The sequence below is a fragment of the Triticum dicoccoides genome, chromosome 4A (genome assembly GCF_002162155.2).
Source record: "Triticum dicoccoides isolate Atlit2015 ecotype Zavitan chromosome 4A, WEW_v2.0, whole genome shotgun sequence".
Lineage (NCBI taxonomy): Eukaryota > Viridiplantae > Streptophyta > Magnoliopsida > Poales > Poaceae > Triticum > Triticum dicoccoides.
Window position 1 is genome coordinate 610400988 of NC_041386.1, and position 11971 is coordinate 610412958.

Here is an 11971-nt window from a genome sequence, read left to right on the forward strand (position 1 = left end):
GAGCAGGAGGACCGTGTGGTCGTCCTGACTGGGCGGTGGAAGGAGACGCCTGCTGAAGGGGCCGATCAGGTTGGTGAAGTCGCGGAGGAAGCCGTCGGAGCCCAGCGGGAGGGCCGCATCGACGCGGCGGAGAGCCGCGTAGAAGACGACACCGAGGACTGACGTGGGGGCGGGGGCGGGGGCGGGGGCTTGGGCCGGTGGCGGAAGCAAGCGGACGAAGGTGCGCGCAGGGAGGCGGAGCAGCACGCGGAGGGCGAACGAGTTGTCCCTGAGCGGCGGCGCGACGCGGCGGGCCCGGTGAAGTAGGCTGTTGAAGATCAGCGTGTCGATGTTGATCGCGGCCTCGTGGATCGTAGGCGCGTCCGCCACCGCCACCGCCACCCCGCCCGCGCCCGCGTGGACCCCCGCACGAACTCTCTCGATGAAGACGCGGACGAGCACCTCCACGGCGCGCGTGTCGTCCAGGTCGACGGCGAGCGGAGGCTCTCGCGGGAGACGGCGGATCCCCGCTGTGAAGAGGACCGCGAGGAGGGTCGTCCCGGCCTCCGACTCCTGCTGCTCGGGCTCGGCGGCGCGCTGAAGAGGGGCGAGGTCGGCCGGGCCTGCTGGCTGCGGCGCGAGCAGCAGTCGCCGCGCCAGGCCCCCCGCTACGGCCTCGTGGTACAGCTCGAGCAGGACGTTGTGCTGCGGCGCCATCGCAACATCGCCCGCGTGGATCGGAGCGCAGAACCTCCGCGGGGCCCGACGGCGGCTGGGCGAGGCGGCGGCGGCGACGCTCGAGCAGGAGGAGCACGCCGCGCACGAAGAGAAGCAGGTGGCGCGACATGGCGGCGGGAGAGGGCGGGCGGCGGAAGATTGGGCGGGGATTTTGATTTTGGGGATTCCGCGTCGAGAGGGGTTTTGGGGGTTAATATAGTAATTAGATTAGAGTGAACCCGTTTGTTCAAGATTCACCCAATAAATCCCTTGTTGTTGTTCTGTCCAAAATTCAGAATTCAAAACCAGGGAAACAAGTTTAACTACAACAATTTCAATTTCTTTAGCAACGCCTACAGCCGCTCGACATTTTCCCCTAATTCCCCGTCACCCGACACTGCCATGTCCGTGCTCCTTGAACCACTTTCTTCGCTCCGGCACGGCCAACTTGCTGCTAAGACCGCCTCGAGCTACGACGCCCCTCTCTCAGAGGTAGTCGGGCATGTGCTTCTGCAATGTTGTCCTCATCAAGTTCTAGATCTGGACGGACGCCGCCAGGCCCCTCCCTATGCAGATGCAGCATTCGTCCTCTGCATTCAAAAATCAAAATGGTCAAGAACTGAATGGCAAATAGTTTCTTTTTTTTTTCTTTTTTCTTTTTTTGTGGGTGAATGGCAGGTTGTTTCTACAAGAACAATGGGAGCCCAAGAGGCATCATCGAGACATAACCATACCGAACATCACCCGTGGGTCACACAAGTTATCAAACCGCGTCCAAAAATGCCCACCCTTTTGGGTCCGGTTCCACTGAAATTAAACTCTAGAAACGTTCCTGTGGCGTGGAAGTACCGGAATAATGGTTATTTTCATCATGGAGAGAAATATGTCTCTTGCAGGTGCTTTATTTATCTCGCTCGGAAGCGGCTCCCCTGACGTATGTCGCCTGCAGTTGTGGCACTGCCATGTGGGCCTGTTTTTCAATGAGCCCACTTGTCACTGATGGAACGGCACAAGACTGTAACTTGGCTGTTCTGGCGCACGGTCTTTTCCGCTCTTCGAAAGGCTTGATTTATTTAGGTGGTTATATATACTTTTTAGTTAATTTCAAAATCATAACACCAAGTTTTGTAAGTCCAAACGTAAACCAGCCTTTTCCTTTCTTCTTGTCAACAGGGATATCGATGAGGAAATGTACCAGGTTTCGTCGTCGTTCGGACATTTTAGGCGAAAGGAGACGGGGACATTATGCCTCCCTGAGGAACAACACCAACAACAACAACACAAGGCAACACACTCAAGGGTTATGAGGCCGCATCTGCCCAGGTTTTCGAGCTCATCTGAGCCAATAGTGGCAGATGATTGACTCAGGTTCATGAACAAGAATCTAGTGACTATTGGAAGCTCAAATGCTGAGAACCTAAGGTTTGCCGCTCAAAAATTAGAAGAACCAGCAACAACATAGTGGAAGAATTACTAGGTCACCCACTCAATTGCATAGCAACAAGTGCCGGGATGGGCACATTTTATAACGACTTCTTCAGCAAGGCCTATAATGGCTCCCTAAACCATTCTGTTTGCTCTGACATGGCCAGCTTGCTACTAGACCGCGTCGAGATATGACACCTCTCTCTTAGAGGTACTCGGGCATGTGCTTCTTCAATATCGTCCTCATCAAGTTCTAGATCCGTACGAACATCGTGAGGCCCCTCTCTATGTAGATGAAGCATTTGTCCTCTGCGTACAATGAAAACCAGAAAACCAAATAGAACAATGAAGTCAATGAGGGATGCGCATGGGGTAACATGCAGGTAACCGCTAGGTGGGCCAGCCTTTTCCTCTTTTTGTCCTTCTCTAAAACAAAATCGGTCAATTGATGCTGGTAGCTATACATCGCCTACGAGGACATGTACATAGCGGCACCTCAAGGAGTCCTCCTAGTGGGCCGGCCCAGTCACACGGTTCTGTTTCAATTTTCCACTGGTTTTCTATTGGCTTTCTTCTGGTTTTTCTTTCGGTTTTTAGTTCATTTCTTCAGTTTTGTTCGTTGGTAATTCTTCGTTTCTTCACTGATTTTCTCTGATTTTTTCTTTTTATTTTTGAATGCATATCTACTTTTTTTCAGTACAGACATTTTTCATTTATTTGTGGAAGATTTTTCTTTTATATGCGTTGAACATTTTTCAAATACATGATGCTCATTCATTAAAATCCATGTTTGAACCTTTTTCTGAGTACATATTTTAAAAATCAAATACATGTGAGCATTTTTTTCATTGCACAACCATTTTTAAAAATATACAAAACTTATTTTGAAATGCGTGAACATTTTTGAAACGTTGCACACATTGATTTTGAATCTTACAATTGTTTTTTAAACTACGTTGACATTTTTTCATATTGTATAAATATTTTTTAAATATTTCACGAACATATTTTTGAAACACATGAACATTTTTAAACAATCTCACACACATTTTTCTAATACTATCATCATTTATAAAAGTTTTGCAAACATTTTATACATTGTGATAACATTTTAAATATATATATAATGAATGTTTTCAGTAAATTATTAAATTATTTCTTGAAGTATATAATAAATTCTTTACAATATCTTAGAAATTGTAAACAAAGGCAAAAAAAAAATGTCCGGACTGACTGACCGACGTACATTAGACCCGCCTCAGATGTGAGGGCAATATGAGACTACGCGGTCACCCTCGGACACTCTTGTAGCTAGCGCACATACCAACATGTCATCCGCACTACTTTTTCTTTGATCTTTCTCCTCGCGCCAATGGCCAGTGCTCTCCTTGCCACGCCCGCAGCCCGCGACCGGTGGTCGTGCCTCGCGTGCCGCCTGCACGAGGTGACCGAGGCTGCTCGCGTCCGTGACCAAGGCCGTTCGCACGCCCACGGCCGCTCCGAGGCTGGAGCTTGCACGCCCGCGTCCGTAGCTCGCACCCACGGCCGTTCTCTGGCCGGAGCTCGCGCGCCCGCGGCGTCACCTGAGCAAGCTGACCACGAGCTGGCCCGTGGCATGTGTGCGTGATGTCTGCGCCGTCGCTGCATTTGCGTGCGTGCCTAGCGCTCCAGGAAGCTGCCGCGTGCGGAGCTCGTCACCGGAGCTTGCCACCACTCCTGTGCCACTGCTGGTTGCGAGCTGGAGGGCCGTTGTCACGTGCTCTAGTTATGTCGCATATAACCTGCTCGGCGAAATGCCCCAATATGAGGAGGTCAATTTGAGATGCGTGGATGTGAAAACAGACAAATGAGGGCTCAAAGCGGACGCGCCCGGACACTGACCGGACACGCCCGCGGGCGTTTAGAGGTCCAAATTAGATGATTGCCGCTCTTAGGGAGAGGGAGGGAGGGAGGGAGGGAGAGAGAGAGAGGTGAGATTCATATGTTACCGTTCATTTCAGAGTAATCTATCTGTTGGGTACATACACGGAAGGGAAAAGTTCATTTTAAACCCTGAATTTATAGAGGTTCGGCGAAACAAACCCTCGAGTCGAAATCCCGGTCGATTGCACCCTGAACTATGCAATCCCGGTCTAAACTGAACCCTGTTTTTTTTATCCTTTATAAAGGCAAAAACTAGCACATAGGGTGACTTGAACCCAAGACCTCCTGCTGTTGGTTGACAGAAGCTACCACCAGGACAGCACGTAATTGTTCACTTCCTCCCTGTTTCTTCTTTTTCTTCTTTCTTTTCCTTTTCTTGATCTGTTCTTTTTATTTTTATTTTTCGTTTTCAATTTTTTGCTAAATCCGTGGTCATCTTAGTAGGAAATACCAAACGAAAAAAAAACTCTTGAACCAAATTTTCAAAAGGAAAAAATGTCACGATTTTTCTAAAACAAATCATGGATTTAGAAAAAGTTCAATTTGTTTGAAAATAAGTTCACAAATTTTCAAAAGAAAAGTTCGTGGATTTTGGAAAAAAGTTGTAAAAAAAGAGTTCGAGGATTTGAAAAAATTCATGGATTCAAAAAAGTCCATGAGTTTTGTAAAAAGTTTCACGTATTAGATAAAAACAGAAAAAACTAAGAAATTGGGATAAAATATTCACAAGAGGTGAGACGGCGTGCTTGGTAGACAGTTTTTGCACCAACAAGGGGGGGTTGCGAGTTCAAAACACCTTATGTGTGCACCTTTTTTTTAGCAGTGTAACAAAAGAAAAGTCATTTTTAACAGACGAAAAAATACAAATGGGTTGGCTGGGATTCTACCAAAGCTCCGACAGCTTAAGACTTGATGCAAAAAAACCAATGGACTGAGAATACTTTGCTGATTACAATCCGAAAACAGTGCTATTTAACAATTGTTTTAGTACAAAATTTCATTGTTTTGAAAACAGGTTGATTGAATTTGAAAAAAGTTCACGAATTCAAAAGATTCGAAAAAAAGTTCATCAACTCGAGAAAAGTTCACGAAATCGAAAATAGAAGAAAAACAGAAGAAAACCGGCCAAAAAAAACAAGCACGCCGCACAGTCTCTCACACGGAAGTTCAGGGTTTAAAATAGACGTTTTCCTACATGGAAGTTCAAATAGTCTCTCACACACACGCCGCACGCCTCCCAGGCTCGTCACAATTAATCACGCTGATAGGTTTTTTTAGAGAAAAAATCAGCCCGATAGGTGGGCCAAGGTCCAGTGATCGTCGTCCGTCACAGTTACAGAATGGGGAACTGCCGCATTGCCCTTCATGACGAGGCGCCGCTCAAGCATTGCTTCCGGAAGGTCAGATAATACCGGAGTATAATTCGCCAGGAATGGTTTCAGTTCCGAAACGTGGAAGACTGGTTGAATTTGGCTCGACGCCATCAGCTCCAAGCGATGCGCTGCTACCCCCAGACAATGTTATTGACAAAGACTGTAGCCACTGGTGGAGCCGTATGAAAATGTTGATAACCAAAACCACTTCAAAACATTCAAACTTCACTTGGGAAATCCATCGATAAAATCCATAGTGCTTTCAAGGACGAGTAGGAACATGCAATGGCTGTAACAGACCAGCAAGGACTGCTCCTTCATGTCTGGCCTGCTCACAGACTTATGTTAGATTGGATCGATGGAAGCGTTCCTACTCCTCCGTAGAGGAGCCGCGTGGTATTTATTAATCTGTGGCAGAAACTTGCCTTGGAGTACAAGCACTCGCCGATCGCAAGGATACAGCGAGAGGAGCCAGAGATTTACACGGGAGAGAAGAAGAGATAGAATTAGGAGATAGTTAAGATTACATGACGTAAATATCTCTAACTCTAACACCCTCCCTTAATCTGAACTATCTTAACCTAAATTGAGATTGTTCTTGAATGCTTCAAATGGCTTGTATGGTAGAGCTTTAGTAAACCCATCAGCCACTTGATCTCTTGAAGGAATGAAGCGGATCTCCAGCTTCTTCTCTGCAACCCTTTCACGTACAAAGTGAAAGTCTATCTCAATATGCTTGGTCCTAGCATGGAAGACAGGATTTGCACTTAAATAAGTAGCACCCAAATTATCACACCATAAACATGAAACACGACGTTGCTTTACTCCCAATTCTTCAAGCAAAGATTCAACCCAAATAATTTCAGCAGTAGCATTGGCCAAAGATTTATACTCAGCTTCAGTACTTGACCTTGACACTGTTGCTTGTTTCCTGGCACTTCATGAAATAAGATTAGAACCAAAGAAAACAGCAAAACCACCTGTTGATTTTCTATCATCACTGCAGTCTGCCCAGTCCGCATCAGAAAAAGCACTAACAAGTGTAGAATTTGACCTTCTGAACTGAAGTCCCAAACCTACAGTATGCTTTACATACCGTATAATTCTCTTGACAGCTGTCCAATGAGCAGAAGTGGGAGAATGTAAGTATTGACATACTTTGTTAACAGCAAAGCAGATATCTGGTCGTGTTAAGGTTAAGTATTGCAAGGCACCAACAGCACTTCTGTATTTGGTGATTTCTTCTTCCTTAAGTGGCTCCCCTTCATATGCTGACAATTGTTCTGATGAAGACAACGGTGTAGGTGATACCTTACAATCCTTCATTCCCATCCGAGCCAAGCGTTCATTTGCATATTTTTCTTGTTTCAATACTATACCATCCTGAACCTTTTTAACTTCAATGCCCAAGAAGAAACTCAGATCACCAAGATCCTTTAAAGCAAACTCTGATCTTAGATCATGCAGAAGGGCATTAGTAGCTTTCTGAGAAGAGCTTGCAACTACAATGTCATCCACATATATGAGCAAAAAGATAACAGTGTTTGCCTTGTTATATATGAAAAGTGACGTGTCAGCCTTTGATGCAATGAAGCCAAGCCGTTTTAACTGCATACTTAACCTAGCATACCATGCTCTAGGTGCTTGTTTCAAACCATAAATAGCTTTGTCAAGCTTGCATATATAATGAGGTTTTTGTTTGTTTTCATAACCTGGTGGTTGCCTCATATAGACCTCCTCTTCCAGAACACCATGCAAAAACGCATTCTGTACGTCTAGCTGCCTTAGACTCCATCCCCTAGACACGGCAATAGCAAGTACAAGTCTGATTGTTGCAGCTTTAACCACAGGGCTAAATGTATCCTCATAATCAATACCGTAGCGTTGCTTAAAACCCTTAGCCACGAGACGTGCTTTATACCTGTCAATGGAGCCATCTGCCTTTTTCTTGATCCTATACACCCATTTGCAATCAATAACATTTTTACCTTTCTTGTTTGGCACCAGATGCCATGTCTTGTTTCTCATCAAAGCCGTGTATTCCTCATCCATAGCCCTTTTCCACTTTTTATCACCAAGTGCATCATCCAATTTTGTTGGCTCGCCTGAAATACACAACATGCCATACCGAATAGTGCCATCAGTTCTGATTTTGGGGTTCTTAATACCTTTTTGTAGTCGAGTTGCAACTCTTGAAGTGGTTTGCGGAGGCTGCTGTACACGCTGGCGCACTGCATTGTTGTTTGCAGAAGATCCTGGAGAGGAATCAGTAGATGCCGCACCGGATCCAGTGGCCACGGATGTGGCTTCTTCGCCTTGTGCCTCACTGCCTGTTGCTGCAGAAGATCCCGCGCCAGCTGAACCAGGCAGACATGCGCGCGAGTCGCGCCTCGCGATTGGCTGCATGCGCACGCCAGCCGAAGGAGATTCTCCGCGTGGGCCTGGCGGGGACGTGTCGGGCGCTGCCCGCGCCTGGTCGACCGACGCCTGATCCGAGGCAGATCGGATCCGCGCCTGATCCGAGACAGATCGGCGCGCAGGAGTCGCAGGCGCCGCCGAATCCTCCTCGTTCGCCGCGCCAGCTTCGTCCTCTTCTTCCACATGAAATACAACTTCATTTTGAATGGGATTTTGATCATTTTGATCGTTTTGAACACCATTTTCTTCAGGAACCTGCACACACGGAAGACAAGGACTGGTTCCAGTAGGAATACTATCATCATGTTGGTTATTGCAATTGTTTCCCCCGTGATCAAAATCTCGAAGTGTAGATGGAAGAAGTAGGATCTCTTGTCGAAGGAGAGCGCCGGCATTAGGATGAAGAGTTTCAAATGGAAAGACTGATTCATCAAACACAACATCACGAGATATATAAACTCGACCTGTGGGAACATCTAGACATTTTACTCCTTTGTGCATGGGGCTATACCCCAAGAATACACATTTTTTGGAACGAAACGCAAGTTTGCGTGTGTTGTATGGTCTTAGGTTGGGCCAACATGCACAGCCAAATACTCGAAGAGATTTGAAGTCTGGTTTAGTACCAAAAAGACGTGTGATAGGACTCTCAAATTTGATGACTTTGCTTGGTCGAATATTTATGAGATATGTGGCAGTGAGAAAAACTTCATCCCAGAACTTTAAGGGCATGGAAGCATTGGCTAGCAGAGCTAGTCCTACCTCAACAACATGACGGTGTTTCCGTTCAGCTGACCCATTCTGTTGATGAGCATGGGGACAACAAACATGGTGGGAGATTCCAATCTTTTGAAAGAAGGAGTTTAATTTTTCATACTCACCACCCCAGTCTGTTTGCATGGCAAGAATTTTTGAGTCTAGTTGGCGCTCAACAAGGTTTTGGAAATTAAGAAACACTTGGAAAACATCAGATCGTTTCTTTAACAAATATATCCAAGTGAACTTGCTATAGTCATCAATGAAACTAACATAATAAGAAAATCTGCCAACTGATGTGGGAGCTGGTCCCCATACATCTGAAAAAACTAACTGCAATGGAGCAGTGGACACACTTGTAGATATGGGATAAGGTAGCTGATGACTCTTAGCTTGCTGACAAGCATCACAAATTGACTCAACACTAGACTCATAGGGAAGATTATTCTTGCTAATGATATGCTTAACTATGACTGAAGAGGGATGACCAAGACGACTATGCCACTTTGCCGAAGAGGGTTTGGTGACACTCCATGCTTGTTTATTCGACCATGATGAAGATGAAGATGATATGAGTGGATATAGGCCTCCCTCACACTTTCCTCTAAGTATGACCTTCCTCGTTGCCAAGTCCTTAATCACAAAAGAGTAGGGATAAAAGATTATAAGAACGTTGTTGTCAAGAGCAAAGCGATGAACTGAAACGAGATTTTTTGAAGCATGTGGAACATGTAGGACATTATTAAGATGTAAATCTTTTACGGGGGTTTTAACAACTGAATTACCAACATGAGTGATATCCATACCGGTTCCACTTGCCGTGTGTATCTGATCACCGCCATGATACCTCTCTCGCATCGTCAGCTTGTCAAGTTCCCCGGTGATGTGCTCAGTAGCACCGGAGTCGGCATACCAGTTGGTGTCAATGCCATAGTTGTTGGTGACGAGGTTGGCTGCCTTCTTCTCCTCATGATCATCATCATAACGATGCCAGCACGCTCTTGCACCGCCGGCATGGAATTTATAGCAGATTTGGCACTCCGGGTAATCACCTTCCTGCTGCTGTTGTTGTTGTGGTTGGGGACGAGGCCGTTTCTGCTGGTAGCCGCCGCGACCAGGAGATGAAGCATAGCGGTTCCCTCGACCGCGCCCTCCTCTAGTGCTTCGGCCGCGTCCTCCCCTGCCACGAGACTGTCCGCACCCCCTGTAGATGGAGTTGGCAGAGGAGCGGAAACCTGATGGCCCGTCCCCGAGCATCTCCATGCGCTGGTCAAACGCTGAGATTTGCGCGAATAGATCGTCGACGCTGATGGAGTTCTTGATTGCGCCGATCGCTGCCACGACGGGATCATAGTCCCGATCCAGACCAGCCAATATGTAGTCCACCATCTCTGGATCGGTGACCGGGCGCCCAGCTGCAGCTAGCTCGTCACCGAGGTTCTTCATCTTGGCGATGAAGGCGTTGCTCGACATGTTGCCCTTCTTGGTGTTGGAGATGGCCATCCGTAGATTGGTTATGCGAGATTGCGACTGCGCGGTGAATATTGTGGTGAGAGCAGTCCACAAATCGAAGGTGCTATCCTTACCGATGACTTGCGCAAGGATCTCCTGGGTGAGAGAGTTCAGCAGGTAGCTCAGAACCTGCTGATCCTTCGACAACCACGGGCCATACAGAGGATTGATCTCAATGGCCGTGGTTTTGTCCGCCTTGGTGACTTCAATTGTCTTCGGCGGTGCGGCGTCGCTGCCGTCGAGGAGGCCGGTCACTTGCGCTCCTCGCAGTGCCAGCATGACCTGCGCCTTCCACAGGAGGTAGTTCCCCCTTGCGAGCTTCTCTGTTGGTGGAGCTCCTAGGTTGAGGCCGATGGCGCTTGAGCTCGTGGCCATGGCTATGGAAGGGTGTTAGGGTTCTGGTTTTGCTAGACGATAGGAAGAGACTTGGCTCTGTATACCATGTTAGATTGGATCGATGGAAGCGTTCCTACTCCTCCGTAGAGGAGCCGCGTGGTATTTATTGATCTGTGGCAGAAACTTGCCTTGGAGTACAAGCACTCGCCGATCGCAAGGATACAGCGAGAGGAGCCAGAGATTTACACGGGAGAGAAGAAGAGATAGAATTAGGAGATAGTTAAGATTACATGACGTAAATATCTCTAACTCTAACAACTTACACTGTTTAACCCATTCCTTCATATGTTTCTTCATACCATACCATGACAAGAAAATAATATATATGGACAAACGATGGTACATTGCACGAACACCATACATTGCACTATCATGAAGCACTAATCAAATTGCTCTCAAGTGCAGAACTGTTACCAATCCAAAAACATCCATTGTATTTGATGAGGCATGATCCAAGGAACAAGCCTGATCGTCCGAATTGTGAAGTGCTAGCTTGGTGAGAAGCTCAGTTGTTGTACCATCAATTTGATAAGAATTCAACACTTCCTGCATCCAGGTTGGTTGATAAACTGACATAGCTACAATTGTATACAACTGTCCTGCTCGAGACAGAGCATCTCCAACAGAGTTCTCTGACCCTATGTGATATTTGAATTGAAACTGCAGTCCAACCATCTTTGCCATAGCCTTGTGTTGCAACTCTGATGTTAGATGTTGATCTTGTAGGTGACAAAAGATGTTTTGATCAGTGATGATAGCAAAAGGTCCTGCGTAAATACTGCTTCCACTTATGAACATCATACACTGGAAGTTTCTGACTGGCTATTCCCAGGGATAGGCAAGAGGATGGTTGTGTGAGATAGAAAAGCATCAGTTTCAGTTTCAGTTGCCAATAGCTGGCCCAAGTGAGGAAGAGCAAAGACTTGACTCGTACTGGGCTGAACTATTGGCTCTGTTGAGATAGCCAATAGGATGATTGTGTGAGATAGAATAGCACCAATACTAGTATCCTGCATCAGTTTCAGTTGCCAGTGGCTGGCTGAAGTCAGGAAGAGCCAAGACTGGACTCATACTAGGCTGAACTATACCTGCGGCGACCATCTCCGCGACTTGCCGCTCAATTTCATCCTTTTGCTGAGTCGAGTGGTGGTAAGGTCTGTAATTGGGTGGTTTATGTCCTATTTATAGAGAAAGTCACATGATCATACGTGTGATGAGGCGACAGTCCTGCAAGTGCACCGAAAGCATCCTGAAACTCTGTTAGAAGTGCAGAGAGGTCGGCTGGTGTTGATGTGGGGGCGAACAAAGTAATGCTAGATGCAAAATCAACGAAAGCCAGACATCGTTACAAGTAGTGTCTTCTCTAATTGCTCCGTTGAAATGGCCTGCAGAAATAGTTTGATGGTTGGTGTCTGGGCTCCTTTCAGAGTAATTATTGTCTTATTGTCATGCAGAAATCATGTCAACTTCCC